Here is a 23558-nt window from a genome sequence, read left to right as displayed (position 1 = left end):
GACTCTCTTGTAGTCCAAGGGAGGGGGCGAGCACGACACTCCACACCAGGGAGAAAGCCTTGCATTACTGTGTGGAGTTACAGATAGAAGAACAGGAAGTGAGGATTTCTCAGAAGAAATAAGGACATTTAAAAGCAAAATCGAAGGATGAGGTAAGTGAAGGAGGACTGCACTAAGGTAAAGGAAGCTACTTAGGAAAAAAATTGTACATTTACAACCCCTTTAAGACCAACAAAGAGTTTAGTGATGCATTGATACTTTTTATGCAATTGCTGTGACCATCACAGGCATCAAAGAGAGGAACAAGAAGAGGAAACATTTCATCAAAACAAAACAGCAAAAATGTTTTGTCAAAAATTGCAAAATATAATGGGTTGGATTCATCAGCAGTACAATTGCAGCAATAAGAGGAAAATAATTTTCCCAAGATAGGTCTTCATCAGTTTGTGATACAGTTATTCAGAAAAACTTTCTTTGCTAAAGCCTTATGTTCTTCAGCTGGTTCAAAAAGTAAACAATACATCAAAGGTTTAAAATATATGTAATTTGTCATTTTGTACAGTAACTGGTATAATACATAGCCAGCATATTCATGTAAAAATTGCAGAACTACCACAGCAATTCAACTACTTACATTGGACAGTCAGTATGAAAATAAGGTCAGGTACTGTAAACAACCCAAGTGTTTTGCTACACCCACATATTTTAATAACTAAGGTAAAATAAGGTAAACAGAGATGGATGTTTAGAATGCGTGTTCTTCAATTCTTTTTTCTCTTTATATAAAGTAAATAAGCTTTAGAAATTACAGAAATAATAACCCGGGAGCTTACTCTGGAATAAACATACTGTGTAAGGCAATAAAGTTACTGTTATTGGAAAACACACACAAGGGCACTTCTACTTTGTAAACTAGAACTGCCTAAAGACCTGAATTTTTTTTCATCTTTTATATAATGTACTTGAATATACTTTAATATATTTATTATAGTATTTGTCTGTTTACTTTTGTTTTAAGGGGGTGCTTTGGCTAGCACAAGAAAAAGGCAATCTTTAAATGTACAATATTCTAGCCATGACAATTAAAAAATGCATCATCTTAAAGGAATAAATAGCTATTATACAGTATAATTGGGCACATTGCAAGTTTTTGGCATTTTTTTTCTTCTAAATAAGGGCTTGGTGTTTAATGTTTGGTGTTTAGAGCTTGTAGTTGGTCTTTTGCAGTATAACAGTTTCATTAAATAATAGTGAGGTATTGTTATGAGCTTAAAAAAGTGGAACTTCCGCTCATCGTAACCCTCCTCCCCTCCGGTGTCACATTTGACACCTTTCAGGGGGAGGGGGGTACAGATACCTGTCTAAGACAGGTATTTGCACCCACTTCCGGAAGTCCTCTCTGCTGGGATTCTGCGGGTAGTGCGTCACTTCCCGCCCCCGCCCGTTGTGTTCTGGGAAACACACGGCTCCCAGAACACAGCGGGGACCAGTAAGGACGGCGCTGCGAGACTAGCGCATGTGCCGTAGGGAATCGGGCAGTGAAGCCGGAACACTTCACTTCCTGATTCCCTCACCAAGGATGGCGGTGGGGGCAGCAAATAGATGAGTGATTGCTCGTCTTCTGCTGCTGTAACGGCTCTAGGGAAACGGGAGTGAACCACAACTGCGGATGCAAGGATTTCAATGCGCTTCTCTATGTGACAACTCAGTATTGGGCCCCAGGTAACACTCCTCACAAACAGGAGTTTGGGGGATCTCTACATCATGTCTCTGTCACCTAAAGAAAGGCGTTGAGCTACTAAGCATGGACGCATTACAACATGCGACCAGAGCTTAGCGTTTAAAATTATATTATGTACTAAAAGATTGCAATGCACAACTGTACGCTAGTGATTATGAGTATTACATAGCGTCGTGCATTAGGCGACTAAGGGAGAAAGTATAAAATACGTCAACCCTTATCATAGATAGTTTAGGCGAACATGTTCCGCAACTTTAGGGCATGAGCCCATATACAAGTAGCACTTATGTCAGCACGTAGTAAATAAGCGTTGTAGTGACAATTAATAGTTGCATAAGAGTAGCAATTATAGCTTAGGTACTGTGAGAGTACACATAGTAAATAGGAGTTGTAGTAACAACTAATAGTTGCATATGAGTAGCAATTATAGCTTAGGTACTTTGAGAGTACACGTAGTAAATAAGAATTGTAGTAACAATTAATAGTTGCGTATGAGAGGCAATATAGCTAAGGTACTTTAAGAGTATAGGTTGTAAGTAGGAGTTGTAGCAACAACTAATAATTACATATAAAACGTGAATATAGCTTAGACTATTTGAGTGTAAATGTCCTTTTAAGTTCTTCCTCAGTAAACATTCCTTTAGCATAGAGGTATATCCCACATAGTATGTTGATAGGCAGCAGACATTACAAACAATAGCAATTGTGTTTAGATGGAACATAAGCAACAGTTCTTCCTATGGCACTACAAGGGGCCCAAATAGCTACCTATCCATTTGCAGGCTTCTGTGCTGGCAGTAGGGAATCCGTATTAAGGATGTTCAGCAAGGAAGGCCCAAGGTTGTCCCCAGCAATGGCTCTCTGTTGTAACAGATGCAACAGCTCTAAACAAGTAGTTGTTGCCTGGAGCGGTGTTGCAGCATGGAGAGCGATGCAGTCCAGGGATTGCTGGGACTTGTAGTACCTCTGTAGCCTTGATAGTAGATCCTCCAAGGATGGCAGGAAAGGCTGGTAGCCTAGCCGGCTACGGCCGACAATAATCGAATGGGGATTGAGTTTAAACTGAATGCCTTTGAAGGCAATTTACAGCTGCAGTGCATACAGCACTGATTCCAAAAGACCGCCGTACTCCACGGCGCACTTCCGTGTTCCAAGCTGGAATGCAGCCCGGCGATGACATCATCGCGCGAGCGCCGTATGCGTTCCATCATGGAACGCATTACGGCGCTGAAAGCACCAGCTATTCAGGAAACAGGCGGCGCAACGGCCTGTTACAGCTGCAGACATCGCTGGCCTCCAGGACAAGTAAGTGTCCATATATTAAAAGTCAGCAGGTGCAGTATTTGTAGCTGCTGGCTTTTAATATTTTTTTAACGGCGGAGCTCCCCTTTAAGGACTGGGTCTATTTTGTACACTTGTAGCCAGATTCAGAGAGGTTTACGCCGGCGTATTAGTAGATACGCCGTCGTAACTCTGAATCTGCGCCGTCGTACATTTAAGTGTATTCTTAAATTGAGATACACTTAAATGTAGCTAAGATACGACTGCCTGCGCCGTCGTATCTTAGCTGTCTAGTTCCGCCGGCCACTAGGGGCGTGAACGCTGATTTACGCCTAGAATGCGTAAATCAGCGAGATACGCCTATTCACGAACGTACGCTTGCCTGTCGCAGTAAAGATACGCCGTTTACGTAAGGCGTTTTCAGGCGTAAAGTTATTCCACCAAAAAGCTGGCCTAGCCAATGTTAAGTATGGACGTCGTTCCTGCGTCAAATTTTGAAAATGTTACGTTGTTTGCGTAAGTCGTACGTGAATGGGGCTGGACGTAATTTACGGTCACGTCGAAACCAATAAGTCCTTGCGGCGTACTTTGGAGCAATGCACACTGGGATATGTCCACGGACCGGGGCATGCGCCGTTCGTTAAAAACGTCAATCACGTCGGGTCACGATTGATTAACATAAAACACGCCCCCCTGTTCCTCATTTAAATTAGGCGCGCTTAGGCCAGCACATTTACGCTACGCCGCCGTAACTTAGGACGCAAGTGCTTTGGGAATACAGCACTTGCCTCTCTAACTTACGGCGGCGTAGCGTATATGCGATACGCTACGCCGGTCTAACGTTAGGCTCTCCGACGTGAATCTAGCTACTGGTCTTTACAAGTTAAAATCAGTTTTCTTTTTGCTAGAAAATTACTTTAAAAATTACTAGAACCCGCAAACATCATTTTTATTTTTTCAGACACCCTAGAGAATAAAATGGGGGTCGTTGCAATACTTTATGTCACACCATATTTGCGCAACAGTCTTACAAATGCAATATTTGGGGAAAAATGTATGTCTTAGGCCGGGTACACACGAACAAACATGTATGGTGAAAGCGGTCCGTCGGACCGTTTTCACCATACATGTCTGCCAGAGGGCTTCTGTACGATGGTTGTACACACCATCGTACAGAAGTCCGCGTGTCCGCGGTGTCGCCGCGTCGATGACGCGGTGTCGCCGAGACAATGACGCAGCGACGTGGGCGGCCCGCCTTTAAAATGCTTCCACGCATGCGTCGAAGTCATTCGACGCATGCGAGGGACGGCGGGCGCCTGGACATGTACGGTAGGTCTGTACTGACGACCGTACATGTCCGAGCGGGCAGGATTCCAGCGGACTGTTTTAAAACAAGTCCAGGAATATTTGTCCGCTGGGAAAAGGCCCGGCGGGCAAATGTTTGCTGGAATTCGGCCCGCTCGCGCCCACACACGACCAAACATGTATGCTGAAACTGGCCTGCGGACCAGTTTCAGCAGACATGTTTGGTCGTGAGTACGGGGCCTTACAGGACAACTTCATGTCTCAATTGGATTCTCCACCTAAAAAGAATGCATTGCTAGATTTATTAATTACAAATGATCCAAGTCTGATCTCAGATGTGGCAATATGGGACAACTTGTGATCTAGCATGACAGAATTATCACGTTTAGCGTAAATTATAGGAAAGGGAGACATGAGGGTAGCACAAGAACTCTAAATGTCAAAGAAGCAAACTTTGCTGAACTGTGCTCAATACTACAAGACATCAATTGGGACCTAATCCTAGAAACATTGAACACGGAGGAAAGATGGCAATGCTTTAGGAACATAATAAACAAAGGTATCACACAGTGTATTCCAATGGGCAATAAATATAGAAGGTTAAAGTGAAGGTTAAAACTAGGGGGCTAAACTGTAACATGAAAATTCTTATTAGAGAGAAAAAAAAATGACTTTAAAAAATATAAAGCAGAGGGGTTATTGACAGAATTCCAACACTACAAGGAATGCAATAAGAAGTGTAAGAACTAAATCAGGTTGGCTAAAAAAGACTACGAGAAACACATATCAGAGGAGAGTAAAAATAATCCAAAGAAATGCTTTAGATATATTAACAGTAAAAAAAATGAAAGAGATCACATTGCCCACATAATAGATGATAAAGGGAGGATGGTTACAGATGACACAGAGAAGGCAACTGTACTAAATGCTTTCTTCTCCTCAGTTTTTACACAGGAAAAGGAAGGGTATACTGACCACGACAGTATTGTTAGTAGCACATTACAGGATGTATCCTTGTGGCCAACAGAGACTGGAATCAAGGAAAGACTAGATAAGTTTATCACAAATAAATCACCAGGACCAGATGGCTTACACCTAAGAGTCCTCAAAGAACTAATTTGGGTTATAGCTAGACCATTGTATCTAATCTTTGTGGACAGCATACTGACAATAATTGTATCAGCTGATTGGAGAAAAGCCAATGTGGTACCAATATTCAAAAAAGAGCAGCGACATATTCCTGGAACCTACAAGCCAATCAGCCTAACATCAATAAATGGAAAAAGAAAATATGGACAGCTGCACTCCAAAAAACCTTGATGGTTGTCTTTATTTAAAAAAGGAAAAATGCACTACAAGTCATAGCACACAACACGGGAGTAAAACAGCTGATGCGTTTCGCACTATAAATTAGTGCTTAATCAAAGTCCTAACATCAATAGTAGGTAAATTGGAAGAATTTGCTGATCAGCAAAAATTTGCTGATGAAAACAGTATCATTAGTAGTAATCAGCATGTCGTTCTTGCCAGGCCAATCTGTTAACATTCTACGAGGAAGTGAGCTTCCATCTAGATAGGGGGAGGCCTGTGGATGTGGTGTATCTGGATTTTGCAAAAGCATTCAATACAGTTCCCCATAAACACTTAATCTAAAAGCTAAGGTCTGCAGGAACTGACCATAAAGTTTGTTCATGGATAGAAAACTGGTTACAGGGGTGTGTCCAAAGTGTAGTGATAAATAACGTGTACTCAGACTGGTCTGGAGTGGTAAGTGGGGTACCCCAAGGTTCTGTCTTGGGACCAATTCTGTTTATATTTATTCATGATATAGAGGATAGGATACATAGCTTAATCGCAGTTTTTGCAGACAACACAAAAATCAGGTAAATCACTTCACATCACGATAAAGACATTTTACAGAAAGACCTGAACAAAATAATGGTGTGGGGAATGAAAAAAATGAAGGAACACCAACCATAGGATGGACTATGGGTGTCCTAAGGTATTGCGGTGCCACGTATAATAATAATGGTGTGGACAACTGCATGGTGAATGAGGTTTAATGTGGAGAAATGTAAAGTAATGCACTTGGAAACCAAACACATAAACACAAACTACTCACTAGGGGGAGAAACTCTGGCGGAATCAAGGATGAAGAAACATCTAGGGGTCCTAGCAGAAGACAGACTGAGCAATAGCATGCAATGTCAAGCTGCAGCTACCAAAGTCAGCAGAATATTAGCGTGCATAAAAAAGGGGATATACTCCAGAGATAAAACTATAATTCTGCCACTTTATAAAACTCTGGTCTGGCCACATCTGGAGTATTTTGTCCAGTTCTGGTCACCAGTCCTCAGAAGTGATGTGATTGAACTGGAGAGAATCCAAAGAAGGATAGCAAAATTAATAATGGGATTGAAGGACCCCAGTTACGCCAGTTGGCCATACAATGAGATTGGAGGAGAACCTTAAAGCGGGGGTTCACCCAAAAAAAATGTTTTAATTGCATCAAGCAGATCCAGCATATTAAGGACAATAAATTTTGGCAGTTTTTTTTTCTTGGTACATACCTTTATATCCTGATGTTGTCCAGGGCTTCCGGGTTCTGATGACTGCTTGACTAGGCGTTCCTATCCTTCCGTACGATGATTGACGTCTTGTGAAACAGGTGACCTGTCGCACAACGCGCGTCACCAGACGTCGGTAAAGAGCCGAGCTGCGAGTCTGTACTATACGGCGCCTGCGCAGTCAGCTCTACACGGCGGGCACAGGCGCCGTATAGTGCCGACTCTTAGCTCGGGTATTTCCGGAAATCTGGTGACGCGCGTTGTGCAACAGGTCACCTGTTTCACAAGCCGTCAATCATCGAACGGAAGGATAGGAACACCCAGTCCCGCAAGCATCGGAACCCTGAGGCTGGGATAGGAACGCCCAGTCCAGGAGTCGTCAGAACGCGGAAGCCCTGGACAAAATCCGGATATAAAGGTAAGTACAGAGCAAAAAAAAAAAAAACCTGCCGAAATGAAATATACTTACTATTGTTCTTTTTAATGTAAAAAATGTGTTTTTAGGGTGAACCTTCACTTTAAGCTACGCAGGGGGGTTTTCACTCTCAGGGCAGTAAGAATGTGGAACTCTATTTCACAATTGGTGGTGTCGGCAGGGAGTATTAATACTTTAAAAAGACTCTTGGACATGCATCTTAAAGAACACAACATACCTGGATATGAGAAATTATTATTGACACTGAAACACACACACCTACACAGGTTGAAGTGGGTGGACTATTGTCTTTATTCAACCTTACCTACTATGTAACAATGTAACATGTTTGCCTGTATATTCTTAACTGCTCTGTATTTAAAGAGCTCAATACCTCAAGTGTTTCAGCCTCTCAACCTCCCTCCTTTTCTCCTCTGTTCAGCCTTATGCCGCGTACACACCATCGTTTTCTGCGATGGAAAAAAACGTCATTTTCAAAAACGTCAATTTAATTGACCGTGTGTGGGCAAAAACGTTGTTTTATGTCTTCTAAAAAACGACAGAAAAAAATTGAAGCATGCTTCAATTTTATGTGTCGTTTTTGGCCGACGTCGTTTTCTGTGTTCTAAACATTGACCGTGTGTACGTAAAAACGTTGATTTAAGCCCGCGCATGCTCAGAAGCAAGTTAGGAGACGGCAGCGCTCATTCATGTAAAACGACTGTTCAGAATGGAATCAGCACATTCGTTAAGGTGTTTTTCAGCTTATAGACAAGAAAAGAAAGCGCTTCTTTAACCCCTGCTTTTAACTGCTACCCAGAAATGGACGTTTGTTGCGGCTGATCTTGTTGCATAGTTATGACAAGCTTTTAATTAGTTTCTTTCTTGTTTGATAATGTTTATGTTTGTGTTCTGTTATTTAGTTGTATCTTCCATCTTAAACATTTTAAATATATATATTGGTCCACCTTTTATTTTTTTTTTTTATTTTTGTCACCAATTTGATTAGTAATCTCTATTTTGTTTTTATTTAGGAGTGTGTGAAGTGTCTGCAACAACCTAATTTTTTAGTTTACTCACCCACAAGCATGTTTTTTTACCTTGTTAATGTTTGCATTATTTTTTTTGTAATGGGTCTGCCCACTCAATACTGATCTCTCAAATCTACAATAAAGAAACATGTTGAAATTTGGCTGAAAAATTAATTTTTATTTTAGTCTTCATAAAAATTTTGAAAAAAAAAAAGTGGCAACCCAAAAACACAACATAATAAAAACAAAGATGCCAGGGTAGGCAGCACTTTAGAGCATGCTTGTTTTTTTCTGAAAACAAGGGTCCCCGAAGCCACAAATACAGCCTGTGAGTCCACATAAAAATTCCATCAGGGGCACCGTATTATTTCTTCGCCCTTTTCTTCCCAGCAGCCTTCCCTGCAGTCTTCCCTGCAGCCTTCCCGGTAGCCCGAGTCCTTGGGGGCTGGGTTCCTGGAGGAGATGAGGTGGCAGGAGCCATAGCAGCCTCATGAGGTGGAGAAGCAGGAGCAGGTGGAGGAGCAGGAGCAGGTGCAGGAGCAGGAGCAGGAGCAGGAGCAGGAGGAGCAGCAAGGACAGGAGGAGCAATCCGCACAATGTGGGTGTCGTCATCGAGCTGCCCCAGGGATGCCATGGTTATGGCTTCGAACATGAGGAGTTCGCAGCGCACACGCTGGCTCTGCTCCAGATTGTACAGCTTGGCTGCAATGAGCGCTGCGAACCCCTCAACTTCACTGGGTGGCTCTCGGATGGCTGCAGTAGCTTGGCGAAGCAGGCCCTGGGTCTCCTCCTCCATCTGTCGCATACTCCTGAGCCGTTTATTGGGATTGCGGAATGGAGGGATCCGGGAGATGGTATCCCGCCGGCGTGCCTCCTGGGTCCCACTGGGGCCTGCCACCTCCTGGCTCCCAGTGGGCTCTGCCACCTCCTGCCTTGCAGTTGGCCCTGGCTCCTCCTGGCTCCCTGTGGGCCCTGTCTCTTCCTGGCTCCCTGTGGGCCCTGGCTGTTCCTGGCTTGGGTCTGCCTGTGTATGAAAAAAAGGAACATATGTTATTTGTGTTTGTCATTAATCACACACATTTTTACAATCATGAGTGATGCAAATTGAATGTCAATATATATTACACACAGGGTCGCCATCCTTAATTATGTGGCCCCTTAAACACCTTCAGACATGGTCCCCCTGGAATTATGTGGGTTGTTGCATGCCTAATTTAGTAAATAAGTGGCCTTTTCCCCAAAAATTAATTTAATCAATTTAGTGTCAACTAGATAGTACTAAAAAAGGGTGTCTTCCATCTGGGACCCCTTGCAGGTGTATTGCGTTACTCCCCCCCTACTGGCCTATCTGAAAATGCCACCCACTCCTTCATCAACATTATTAATTTGCCCATTTTGACCCCATCATGTTTTCCCACTACTGACTATTGATCCTATCCCTAAACTTACGAGATTCACATAGAATTTAGAACAATAGTAACATACATTTACCATTATTACTATACTTGTCATATACTAACTAAATTCAAACAAAAAACACATACCATTCTCCACGGCTCACAATTGGGGTCCTCCAGGAACTCTTCCTCTTCCTCCGAGCTTGTCTGCTCTTGTCTGCAGGGAAGACTGGAGGATTGGCTGCTGGGAAGCTGGGAGCTACCTCTTGGGGGAAGGGTAGACATGGATGTCCTGGTCTCAATGTGGTCGTCCAGGAACTGCAGCTGACTATAGTACCACAGGGTTGGTTTGTATATGGAGTCAGCTGCAGCCCCAGACCTCATTGAGGCCAGGACTTGGACCCGTTGGGCCCTGTAGGTGCCCCTGATGGAATTGATTTTATTTTTCACAGTGGCTGTTGTGGCGTTGGGGACCCTTGTTTTCACAAAAACAAGCATGCTCTGTCTAGCTTTCTCCCTGGCATCTTTGTTTTTATTTAGTGTGCTTTTGGTTTGCCACAGAACTGGATGTTCCTTCCATTTTTGGATGAAGTCTGTGAGGAAGTCCGCATCCTTGAAGGCATCCATTCTTTCTGCACATGAAACAGAAGCCAAAACATAATGTAATTAAAGGCACTAGCTTACTTCCCCTAACTAGCCCACAAACTCATTCCCTATTCACTATAATAAAGTCGGAATTAAAAACTTACGTCTCGTCGTTAGGAAAGATCGGGAATTACGACTTCTTCCACAGACTATGCAGGCCGTTTCCAAACACGTCCCATCCCTTTTACACTACGCACGCGTGACGCTCCGCACGACACCCCGCCCCTGACGTTCGGTATCGTCCTTTCCACGCCCCTTCTCTGTCGTTTGGTGAGGGAGAAAAGATGGACAACATGGAGGTGTATTCCAGCTCAAGCCAGGAGGCAGGCCAGGCCCAAACACGCCGCAGATTCCGCTGCAGAGCCTCCAACATGAGCTTTAATGAAATGGTGGAGATGGTCACCATATTGAGGAGGGAGAACTATGATGCCAAGCATGGCCCCTACATGCATCCCAATAAAGTAAAAGCACAAATTATGGAGAAGGTCATCCGTAGGCTCCAGCGGAAGTTTGGGAAAACCAGGAGCAGAGAGCACCTGCGCAAAAGGTGGTCGGATTTGAAAAAAAGGGAACCCCACCAACTTTACCGAATTAATAAGGTGATTCGAAGAAGAAGTAAGTTTTTTCCATGTGTATTTAATTATTTTTGTGTGTTCTTTGTGCCATTTTTTTTTTTGTGCCAGGTTGACCATAAAATGAATATTATGAATGTGTACGCATGATGCAGTCGTCGTAGTCGTCGTTCATTCGGTGACTTTCAATAATCCAATACCATATTAACGAGAAATGGCATCATGCCTAGTTGGCATGTGCAAAGGGGAGTTGAAGCACTGTATCTGAACAAAAATCGTAAATTGAGGAATTGTGGGCGAATGAACGACGACTCCTATGACCAATTAGTCGACACAAATATGAAAGTTGTGACATTTTTGGGGCTTAAAAAAAAGGTGTATTCAATTCTGGAATAGATGGAAATGTGTTTCAGCTTATTTTAGAAGAAACGTAAATACCTTGAGATTCACAAAAAGGAGCGTTTGCTACTCCTTTTTTTATTGAACATGTGTACTCAGTAGCACAATTGTTTGTCACAATCACAACCTATGTTGGGTCACACACAGGGGTGAGCAGATCCAGGGGAGACTTGTTTAGCTTACATATCTAAACTTAAAAATTGTGTTAACTGATTTGAGATTACTTTGTGAATGGATTAAATATTGGTCTATTTTATTGATAATTGTTTAAAAATCAATAGTGACCTTTTGTTTAGCATTTCTTATTTTTTGGGTGTCATTTCAGGCCGCTCGTAATGGTTGAACCTCATGTTTTCCCTTTCTTCAATCTTGTAGGGCACAATGAAGCACAAAGGCAGGAGGCACAAGCCAATCAAGCCACACCCCCGAGGGATGTAGAGGAAGAGGAACCTGCCTCAACATCCGGTAAAGTAACATCTACCACATTTTCTGTGAATATAGATATAGGCATACAATCTTTTAACACATGTTTTGGTTCCACATTTCAGGAGGAAATCGGGCTGGTCAGGGACTGGACACGTATAGTGCCCAGCTCCTCATCGGCGAGGTTCTCACCTGCAGGGCCCAAGTTGAGGACATACGTCTGGCCTGCCGTGAAATACGTCACAAAGCAAAGACGCTGGAACGGCAGCTTAAAAATTTTTATTAATGTTTTGGGGAGGGTTTAATTTTTGGTGTATTTTCTTTTTTCCTTGAATTAAAAAAAAAAAAAAAAAATAAATAAATAAATTATATTTTGTAATAATCAAAAAAGACCAAAAAAATAAATAAAATATATTATATTTTGAAATAATCAAAAAAGACCAAAAAAAGAAAAAAAAAAATTATATTTTCTAATAATCAAAAAAGACCAAAAAAAAAAAAATATATATTATATTTTGTAATAATCAAAAAAGACCAAAAAAATAAAAATATTGATTTGTTGTACTAATCAAAACTAAAAAAGTAACAAATAAATAACATTTTGGACTCCAAACAATTTGTGTGTAGTTATTGGTATCAATGCAGACTCATTCAATTACTCAGGCATATTTGTAGAGTTATTAAGATTTAACACTAATGGGAATTTATTACATCCCAAACACATGGCTGGATGAGAACCTACGAAAAAGAAACATTACCCCCCAAAACTTACAAATAACTAAAATCAAACAAATAAACACTGTTTCATCAAACAAAAAGAAAATTTATTTTTTTAAACAAGATCAGGCATTGCAATGGCCCCCCTCCCCATAAAATAGTCCACATAGGATTGACGCACTGCACGTGCGGTTTGGGGGGCCAAGCCTCTATGGCTAGCCTGATGTCCCGGCTCCGGAGCCACAAGATCAGCCTCATCAGGCAATACCGTCAGGTACGTTTGAGAATTTCTTTTCAAAAAAATGTGCAAAATGCAACAAGATAGTATAATATAATTCCACTTGTATTCCGCCATGTTTATTGCTGTTAAAAACAATCTGAATCGGCTGGCCATGATTCCAAAGGCATTCTCTACCACACGTCTTGCCCTGGCCAGCCGATAATTAAAAACCCTCCTCTCAGGGGTGAGGGTGCGTTGGGGAAATGGCCTCATGAGGTGGGGACCCAAACCAAAAGCCTCATCTGCTACAAACACGAAGGGCAGACCCTCTTCGTTCTCCTCCGCAGGTGGCAATCCTAGGTCCTCCAACCGAAGCCGTTGTGCGAACTCCGTCTCCGCAAAGACACCGCCGTCCGACATCCGGCCATTTTTCCCAACATCCACGTACAAAAACTCGTAATTTGCAGAGACCACCGCCATCAAAACAACGCTGTGGAACCCCTTGTAATTGAAGAAATGGGATCCACTATGGGGTGGGGGCACAATGCGGATGTGCTTGCCATCAATGGCTCCTCCACAGTTCGGAAAGTTCCAACGCTGGGAGAAGTCCGCTGCCACAGTCTGCCATTCCTGTGGCGTGGTGGGGAACTGGATAGAAAGAAAAAATAAAAAACATTAGAACAAAGATTTTAAACAGAATATAGCTAAAATTACAAGGGATCCCACCAACAATTCAACAAAAAAGGTTAGTATTAAAAAAAAACATGTGAACAATTAAGCATATTAATCACCCCCCTCTGATGTTGAAAAAATATATTTAGGGGGAGTGGGGCTCAAGATGAGATGAGAAACAACCCCCCAAAAAATATCTAAATAAGAAAAATAATTATTAGTATGTATTTCAAAAATCTAGGGGGGGGGGTTTGGACAATGGAGGCCACAAATAAACGGGGATATAGGGACACACAAAATGCAGCACTACAATGGAGGCCACAAATAAACGGGGATATAGGGACACACAAAATGCAGCACTACAATGGAGGCCACAAATAAACGGGGATATAGGGACACACAAAATGCAGCACTACAATGGAGGCCACAAATAAACGGGGATATAGGGACACACAAAATGCAGCACTACAATGGAGGCCACAAATAAACGGGGATATAGGGACACACAAAATGCAGCACTACAATGGAGGCCACAAATAAACGGGGATATAGGGACACACAAAATGCAGCACTACAATGGAGGCCACAAATAAACGGGAATATAGGGACTATGCTAGGTGGGTTTGCCCACAACATAGAATGATGGACAGGTTGGCTAAATTAAATAAACATGTAGGGCTTTACTAATTGTGTAGAACAGCATACATAGAGACAAAGTGAGCATTCTGAGCATATTAGAAAAGTTTTTTTTTTTTTTTTTTTTTTGGGAATTAGTTTGACCATTGAAAGAACACCACTTACCTTAACATAGTCCTCCTGAAGAACCTGAATGATGGCCGAACAGGTCTCAGGGATTATGAGGCCCAGAGCCTGGGGGGAGATGCCCGTCGAGAACTTCAAGTCCTGCAGACTTCTCCCTGTTGCAAGGTAGCGCAACGTAGCAACTAGCCTCTGCTCAGCAGTGATGGCTTCCCGCATAACGGTGTCCTGCCTGGTGATATATGGCGACACCAAAGCCAAAAGCTGCTGAAATACGGGGTCAGACATCCTAAGAAAATTCCTGAAATCATCAGGGTTATTTTCTCGGATCTCCCGCAGCAGAGGCATATGAGAGAACTGGTCCCTGCGTAGCAACCAGTTCTTGGTCCACAACCTCCTCCTCACCCTGTTCATGGACCGTCGCTGGGATGCAGCACACATCCTAACAACAAGCACAGCACGATCTCGGCGACGAGTTCGTACCCGCAACATGGCTAGAAAACGGTCGTCAAATCAGATCAGACTAAAAATTACGCCCTGAAGTAAAGAATGGCCTTTGAAGAACGACCTGCTAAACAGCACCGTGCACACCAAACGTAATGCCTAAACAAATACGTCCTTAGTACAAGCACTGTATCACAGATCCGACAACAAATAGACAAACTGTACGACAGAAAACGAAATTTAAAGCACAGTCACTGAAAATCACGAATCGTATCTCACCAAACTTTTACTAACACGCAGCAACACGATATCAGCAAAAGAGGCCGTCTTCCGCATGGAAACGACCCTTTATAGTGACGTCGTGCGTGATTGACGGAACTGCGCTGTGCTAGAGCGTTGTGAAAAAGCGATGGTGTGTATGCTACGTCGTTGTTCAAATTGAAGTTTGAAAAATGACGTTTTTTTAAAGCACATAAAGCGTCGCATTTTTCCATCGCAGAAAACGATGGTGTGTACGCGGCATTAGTCAGAGAAGCAAAGTCTGAAAACAAGCAGCTTCCGTTGTGTACCCTGTCAAAAAATAAATAATGTACTGTAAATCTCCTGTCACGGGGCAACCTATATTAAAATGTTGTTTGTGATCAAAATATATTAGTATATAATGTAATATATTAGTATTATTATTAATATATTATTATAATTATTATTATTATTATTATTATTACATAACAATAATAATATATTATTATAATATATTGATATTAAGAAATAAAATATCACTCTTTAAAAAACACATACATTTTAAAAAAAATGTAAATAATTTTGGTTCTGTAAGCTATTCCACATAAAATTATATATCGCAATTGGAAGTGTCAAAGAAAAGATCTGGTCAAATTGGCTTGAGAATTCTTGAACATTCACATAGTTATTCAAGATTTGGAAAACTGTAAACAACTGATCAAATAACGTGACTCTTAATATATAATCCTATGAAATGTACTACATGGAGGTATTGGAGAACATCTTGGGGCCCTTTTTTTGATCTTGTGCTATATTGATCTGTTACATACGATCTGTAACTACACAAGACTCTGTGCTAGTTTACCTGTAAGTTAGAAAAAATGGCTTTTGTCTGAAAAATATGTACAGTAAAACCTTGGTTTGAGAGCGTTTTGCAAGCCAAGCAAAAATGTTTAATACATTTTGACTTGATATACAAGCGATGTCTTGATATGCATATAGCGTCATGTCACAACTGAGTATAAAAGAGAAGAGAGGAGCCTCTAAGTGTAGCAATATGGTTATATTTAATGAAGGTACAACATTTAGCAACATATTTCTACACTTAGAGAGGCCTCTCTTCTCTTTTATGCTCTGTAGCTCCTGCTGGATTTTGCTTCTAATCCCCTTGTGGAGGCTTCCATTTGTGGATGGACATTTTATGGTTACACAACCTGGTCACATTGCTCTAATCTTTTTATATGGACTATAAACTGAAGGACCTATGAATAACTGGTTGTGGAACGAATCATTTGAGTTTCCATTATTTCTTATGGGGAAATTTGCTTTGATATACAAGTGCTTTGGATTACAAGCATGTTTCTGTAACAAATTATGCTCGCAATCCAAGGTTTTACTGTATATGAGTTGCAAAGTTAACCAATATTCATGAAAGCATGGTCTCTCTACACACATACTCTCAATCCTAGCTTAGTTAATATTTTCTAGGTTCTGCATTACAAAATACATGTCCTACTCCACTAACTATAACTGGTAAAAAAAAACGTAAAAATGTATTTTACAACATGCAAGGTGGGAGGGTTCTTTCCATAATGTACAGGAAAATTACATCTCTTATTCAATATCCTCTAAGAAGGGTGATACAAATTACACTGACTATTTCATATCCTTGGAGTAACTACACACTATAATGACATAAAGCAATACGTGACAGAAAAAGAGATTTTTAATACAGCTTACCTGTAAAATCTTTTTCTTGGAGTACATCACGGGACACAGAGCGGCATTCATTACTATATGGGTTATATGGAGTACCTTCAGGTGTAGACACTGGCAATCTTCAAACAGGAAATGCCCCTCCCTATATAACCCCCTCCCATAGGAGGAGTACCTCAGTTTTGTAGCAAGCAGTATGCCTCCCAAAATGGTCCTCAAAAGAGGGGTGGGAGCTCTGTGTCCCGTGATGTACTCCAAGAAAAAGATTTTACAGGTAAGCTGTATTAAAAATCTCTTTTTCTTTATCGTTACATCACGGGACACAGAGCGGCATTCATTACTATATGGGATGTCCCAAAGCAATGCTTACAATGAGGGGAGGGAGAACATCTCCAAGACAAAAGGATTTAATTTAGAGATATACTCAAATCATAATAAATCCAACTTATTTGAGAAAAATAATCTTAAATTTTAAATTTAACTCAAAAAAAGAGGAGCCCCCGGAATCCGAGGGTCTCAAACTGCAGCCTGCAGCACTGCCTGCCCGAAGGCAGTATCAGTATTCCTTCTTACGTCCAACTTGTAGAATCTTGTAAACGTGTGGACAGAAGACCAGGTTGCCGCCTTGCAAACTTGAGCCATAGAGATCTGGTGGTGTGCTGCCCAGGAGGCGCCCATGGCTCTAGTAGAATGAGCCTTTAATGATACTGGAGGAGGCAACCCTTTCAAGCCGTAGGCCTGAGTGATTAATTGCTTAATCCACCTAGAAATGGTGGACTTTGCAGCTGCCTGCCCCTTCTTGGGCCCATCCGGTAGAATGAACAGCACATCTGTCTTCCGGATCTTCTTTGTAGCTTTAAGATAGGCCTTCATGGCCCTGACAATATCCAAGGTATGCAGCAACCCTTCCTTTCTGGAAGTAGGTTTAGGGAAGAAGGATGGTAATACCAAATCCTGGTTCAAATGAAAACTGGATATGACCTTCGGAAGGAAGGAAGGATGAGGGCGGAGAACGACCCTGTCCTTATGAAAAACAAGATATGGTTCCTTACAGGATAAGGCTGCCAGCTCCGAAACTCTTCTTGCGGAAACTATGGCAACCAAAAATACTAACTTCCTTGTCAGTAGAACCAAAGGAATATCAGCCAACGGCTCAAACGGTTGTTTCTGTAAACTTGACAGAACAAGATTTAAATCCCACGGACAAAGCGGGGATTTAACTGGAGGTCTAATACGTAAGACCCCTTGAAGGAAGGTCTTAACCAGCGAGTGGGTGGCCAGCGGCCGCTGAAACCACACTGACAGAGCAGAAATCTGTCCTTTGATTGTGCTTAATGCCAATCCTTTATCCACTCCTAGCTGGAGAAAACTTAATACTCTATCGATGGTAAATTTGCGAGAAAGCCATCGCTTGGACTCACACCAGCCTACATAGGCCTTCCAGACCCTGTAATAAATCACCCTAGAGACCGGTTTCCTGGCTCTGATTAGGGTAGAGATTACTTTCTGAGACAGACCTCTACCCCTGAGAATCAGGGATTCAGCTTCCAGGCCGTCAAATTTAGATGCCGTAAGGCAGGGTGGAGGATCGGACCTTGCGATAGCAGGTCTGGCCGTAGAGGAAGAGTCCAAGGGTCTCCCACTACCATCCTTAAGATTAGTGAGTACCATGCCCTTCTGGGCCATGCTGGAGCTACCAGGATGACTGGTATGTGCTCCACCCGGATCCTGCGCAGCAGGCGGGGTAGTAACTGGAGCGGGGGAAACGCATAAAGAAGTTTGAACTGATGCCAAGGGCAAACCAACGCATCGGTTCCGCAGGCCATCGGATCCCTTGAGCGGGACATGAACCTGTCTAGTTTCTTGTTGAGTCTCGATGCCATGATATCCACGTCCGGCACTCCCCATCTTTGGCAGAGTGCTTGAAAGACTTGTGGATGCAGAGACCATTCCCCCGGCCATAGAGTCTGGCGGCTTAAGAAGTCCGCCTGAAAGTTGTCCACTCCGGGAATGAATATTGCCGATATGCAGGGCACATGAGCCTCTGCCCATAGGAGAATCAAGCTCACTTCTCTCTGAGTGGCCTGACTCCTGGTCCCCCCTTGGTGATTTATGTATGCCACTGCCGTGGCATTGTCTGATTGAATTCTCACCGGGAGCCCCTGCAATTTCGACGTCCAAGCCCTGAGGGCTAGTCGAACAGCTCTGAGCTCCAAGATGTTGATGGGTAAAAGCTTCTCTGGCTTTGTCCAAATACCTTGGCGAGTGGAACCATCCACAATCGCTCCCCAGCCCGTCAGGCTGGCGTCTGTGGTCACTATCTTCCAAGCCACTGGGCTGAAAGACCTCCCCTTCAGTAGATTCTGAGGGTCTAACCACCAACACAGACTTTGTCGGACTCTTGATGAGAGAGGCAACGGGATATCCAAGGCCTGTGGCCTTCTGCTCCATGCTGACAGGATGGCTGCCTGCAGGATGCGAGTGTGGCTCTGGGCGTATGGCACCGCCTCGAAAGTAGCCACCATCTTGCCTAGTAATCTCATACATAGGCGAATAGTCGGTTCTTTCTTGCTTAGAACCAGTAGGATTAATTCCTTGATGGCTTTGACCTTCCTCAGAGGTAGGAACACCCCTTGTTGTTCTGTGTCTAATCTCATGCCGAGATATTCCAACTGCCTTGTGGGCTGGAATGCTGACTTCTCTCGATTTAGGACCCAGCCGAACCTCTCGAGGTATTGGACCGTGAGGGCCACTGCTCGTTCCAAGCCGGGAGACGAGTGGTCTATGACTAGGAGGTCGTCCAGGTATGCTAGGATCGTGACCCCTTGGATCCTTAGCTTGGCTAGGATTGGAGCTAGAACCTTCGTGAACACCCGGGGGGCCGTAGCCAACCCGAAGGGAAGTGTCACGAATTGGAAATGACGCGAAGCCACCATAAAGCGTAGATATCTTTGATGTGGCTGATAAATTGGAACATGAAGGTAGGCATCCTTTATGTCTATGGACGCCATGAAGTCGTCCTTTTGGAGTGTGGCAGCTGCTGACCGCACGGATTCCATCCGAAATGAGCGGATTTTTAAGTATGCATTTACCATCTTTAGGTCCAAAATTGGCCTGACATCTCCATTGGGCTTTGGGATGATGAATAGGTTGGAGTAGAAACCCAGCCCCTGTTCCAGGACTGGTACCTCCACTATCACTTCCTGGGAAAGTAGATGATCTAGAGCCGACTTTAATGCGGCTCCTTTCTCCAGATCGTTTGGAATCCTCGACTCCTGGAAATGAGGAGGAAACCTTAGGAATTCTAGCTTGTAGCCTGTGGCCACGGAAGACCGTACCCACTCGTCGGGAATGCTGGCTTCCCAAATCTCCGAAAAGAGTCGCAGCCTTCCCCCCACCTTCGTGGGTGGGGGCGCCCCTTCATGAGGTAGACTTGGGGGCTGGTTTTGCCGGCTTGCGAAACCACTGCCTCTTGCCCATAACAGCCTGTCCTCCTGATCTGCTGTTGAAGCCGAAGTTTGTTCTTGCAGGAGGCCGTCGATACTGCTTGGCATTAGAGGGCCCCTGCCCAGGGGAGGACTGTCGTTTAAACGCAGGCCCCTGAACCCTCTTCTTAGTTGGCAAGAGAGTACTCTTGCCGTTTGAAATGGTCTGAATGTATTTATCTAAGTCCTCTCCGAAGAGCCGTCCTCCATGGAAGGGAAACCCTGCCAGGAGCTTCTTGCATGGGGGCTCAGCCTCCCAGCTTTTTAACCATAAGAGTCTTCTCATATGGATAAGGGATAATGATAAACGTGACGCTTGTTGGATAGAATCCTTGATTGCGTCTACCGTAAAACATATGGCTTTAGGGACATCCGAAAATTCTTCTGCCTGCTCGGCAGGAATAAGTTCAAGCATTTGTTTAAATTGATCCGATAAAGCTTGAGCGACTCCAATCGCAGCCACGGCTGGCTGTACTACTGCCCCTGCAGAAGTGAAGGAGTTCTTAAGTAGGGCTTCCAAGCGTCTATCAACTGGATCTTTGAAAACCTGTACGTTTTCTACAGGACATGTTAACGATTTGTTAACACATGAGATGGCTGCGTCTACTGCAGGAGAAGCCCATTTCTTGGAAAACTTTTCTTCCATAGGATATAAGACAGAAAATTTCTTAGGTGGAAAGAAAACCTTGTCTGGTTTGTTCCACTCTTGGAACAAGACTCCCTCTAAGAGAGGATGGATCGGAAACACAGCCCTGCTTTGAGGCGCCCTCAGTGAGCCCAAAGCTGAAACCGTCGATACCTGGAGATCTGGTACAGGCAGGTTGAATGCCTTATGGACCAAGTCCGTCAAGCCCTGAATCCACCAGCTCTCCCTCAGGGAGACTGCCCCAGACTCCTCTGTATCCGGATCTTCGATCCCTGAACCTACTTGGTCTCTGTCCAAGAGGTCGTCCAATTCCCCAGAGGAAAGGACCTCCTCTTCCGAGGGTCCGCGCACGGGTGACGGAGATCTATTCCGCTTACTACCCCGCATGGCTGCGGCTATCATTTCTCCCATGCTTCTCCGCATCTCATTTAAAGAGGCGAGTAACACCTCTTCCGTGACCACCTTAGGGTTGGGTTGACTCGCGTCAGCTCTAGCCCCAGACCCCGATGGCCCAACGGCTCCCTGTGGGGAAAGCAGCGGCATAGCTCTATCCGAGACCTCAGACTCTGCGGGGGAATCCCCACCTTTTGTACCTTCTGATCTTGATGCCATGGTACAATACCGAGGTACACCTGCTACTTATTGGTACCTGGGACTTATAATAGTTAAATGCCCAAACACCTGTTTGGGGAAAAAAATGTTTCCTCTACCCTAGATGACACTTTTTTTTTTTTTTTTTTTTTTTTTCAAAGAAAAACTTTTCTTCTTTTTTTTTTTTTTTTTTTCAATCTAGGCAAGAAAAAACATTCTATCCCCCTGAGTAGTATTGCCAAAGAAAAGACTATGAGATGGAAAAGAAAACCAGCCTATTCCTAGGCTAAACCACAATCTTCTGAAGACTGTAGTATTCTTTCTGGCCACTGTGTGTCCTCAGCGCCCCGTGCTTCCCTCCAGTCCTTCCTCCCTTAAGCCAGAGAAATGAATGAGCTGTGGCATCTAAGGAAGGGCCGCCCCTTCCTTTAAACCACTGACCCGCCCTTCCCCCCCAGCTAAAACGGCGCCAAATGCGTCTATAACACGTGCACGCGCACCGCGCGCGCGCCCGCGACGGGGGGGGGGGGGGGGTTGGGAGGAAGGGCCTCTCTGTTCCTGCAGCCGCAGGCCTGTGAACACACGAGGAGGTCAGCGTTTTGCCTGCCTTGCAGGCATGAGGGAGAGGACTGGATAGAGCATCGCCTGGAGGCTTGCAGGTAAGCATAGCTCTCTGACACACACATACACTTGTACATAAAAGGCCCCACTCACAGCTTTTACAACACTACCAGGGAGGTCACTTTTTATGGGGAACTATAACATATAGAGCCATCCTATCTTCATGATATGTGACTGGTTTGCCAGATGGAATGCATAACCTTTAGGCATGTCCCCTGTGACCTCCCAGAAAAAACTTGCTAAGAGCCAAGCCCCGCAGGTTTTTCCCCTTACTTACCTGCTCCATGCCGCAGGACTTTGCCAAGCAAGAGGTCCAATCTTCCCCCATCTCCGTGGGGATGTCTAGACCTTCAGGCCCTGGGAACCTTCTTCTTCCATGAAGGATCCACTGTCCTGGGCCCATACAGCACCCTGGCAAACAGAAAACATTAGGCGCCCCAAAGGTTTCTAAGTTCTGGGCCCAGGGTCCAGCTCTCTTAAAAAGAAAGCATTATGGGCTATACCCCAAGGGTTTGGGGTCCGGTTACTGACCACTTTAGCGCGCAGGCTTTTTTGGACAGAACCGGTAGCTCACCTAATCCCAAGGATGCGGAGGCAAGCTAAACCATGACTAACACCTAAGACACTGGCGTAAAAACTGAGGTACTCCTCCTATGGGAGGGGGTTATATAGGGAGGGGCATTTCCTGTTTGAAGATTGCCAGTGTCTACACCTGAAGGTACTCCATATAACCCATATAGTAATGAATGCCGCTCTGTGTCCCGTGATGTAACGATAAAGAAAGACATTGATATGTCTGCATGCTTACCTTTGCCCCCAGCAGTCATAATTCACCCTACATTAAGGTCTCACCCTAGGCCTTGCTGTTTCTCATATATACGTGGTCATGTTCACATCAGCGCAAGTAATAAAGTAGACTATTATCTCTTCTTCCCAAAGAGAAGCATGACAGGCAGAGAATGTGTTGCATCTTCAACCTATATATTTTCCCTTGATGAAAATCATCCATCATTAGGCCTCTTTCTTTGTGCACAGGCAGAAAAGAGGTTTTAATGGTCTGTCTAATTGAGAAAAGACGCCCTTTACTTGCCGTTCTTATTTGTCGCAATCACATGGTTCGCTTAACGCCATATTACTTACCTCTGAGCTGAGAATAATACATGCAGGTCTGATGCCATGTGAGCATTACAGTCATATAGTTTACTTTTTCTTAACCACTTCAATACCAGGCACTTACACCCCCTTCCTGCCCAAAACCATTTTCAGCTTTCAGCACTGTTGCTGTTTAAATGATAATTGCGCTGTGATGCTACACTGTACCCAAACAGATTTTTTATCATTTTGTTTCCACAAATAGAGCTTTCTTTTGGTGGTATTTGATCCCCTCTTGTTATAAAATTTTGTAAATAAGTATGTTTTCTCCTTCACTGATGGCCACTGATAAGGCGGCACTGATAAGGCGGCAACAATGAGGTGGCACTGATGGGCACTGACAATGGGCACTGATAGGTGGCACTGATGGGCACTGGTAGGCAGCACTGATGGGTGGCATTGATATGCAGCACTGATTTGCATGGATAGGCGGCAATGATGGGCACTCATGGGTGGCACTGGTGGGCCCTTATGGGCATTGATAGGTGACACTGATGGGCACTGAAAGGCTGCACTGAT

This window comes from Rana temporaria, chromosome 3 (genome assembly GCF_905171775.1).
Source record: "Rana temporaria chromosome 3, aRanTem1.1, whole genome shotgun sequence".
In the NCBI taxonomy this organism is placed as follows: Eukaryota; Metazoa; Chordata; class Amphibia; order Anura; family Ranidae; genus Rana; species Rana temporaria.
This window is presented reverse-complemented; position numbering follows the sequence as displayed.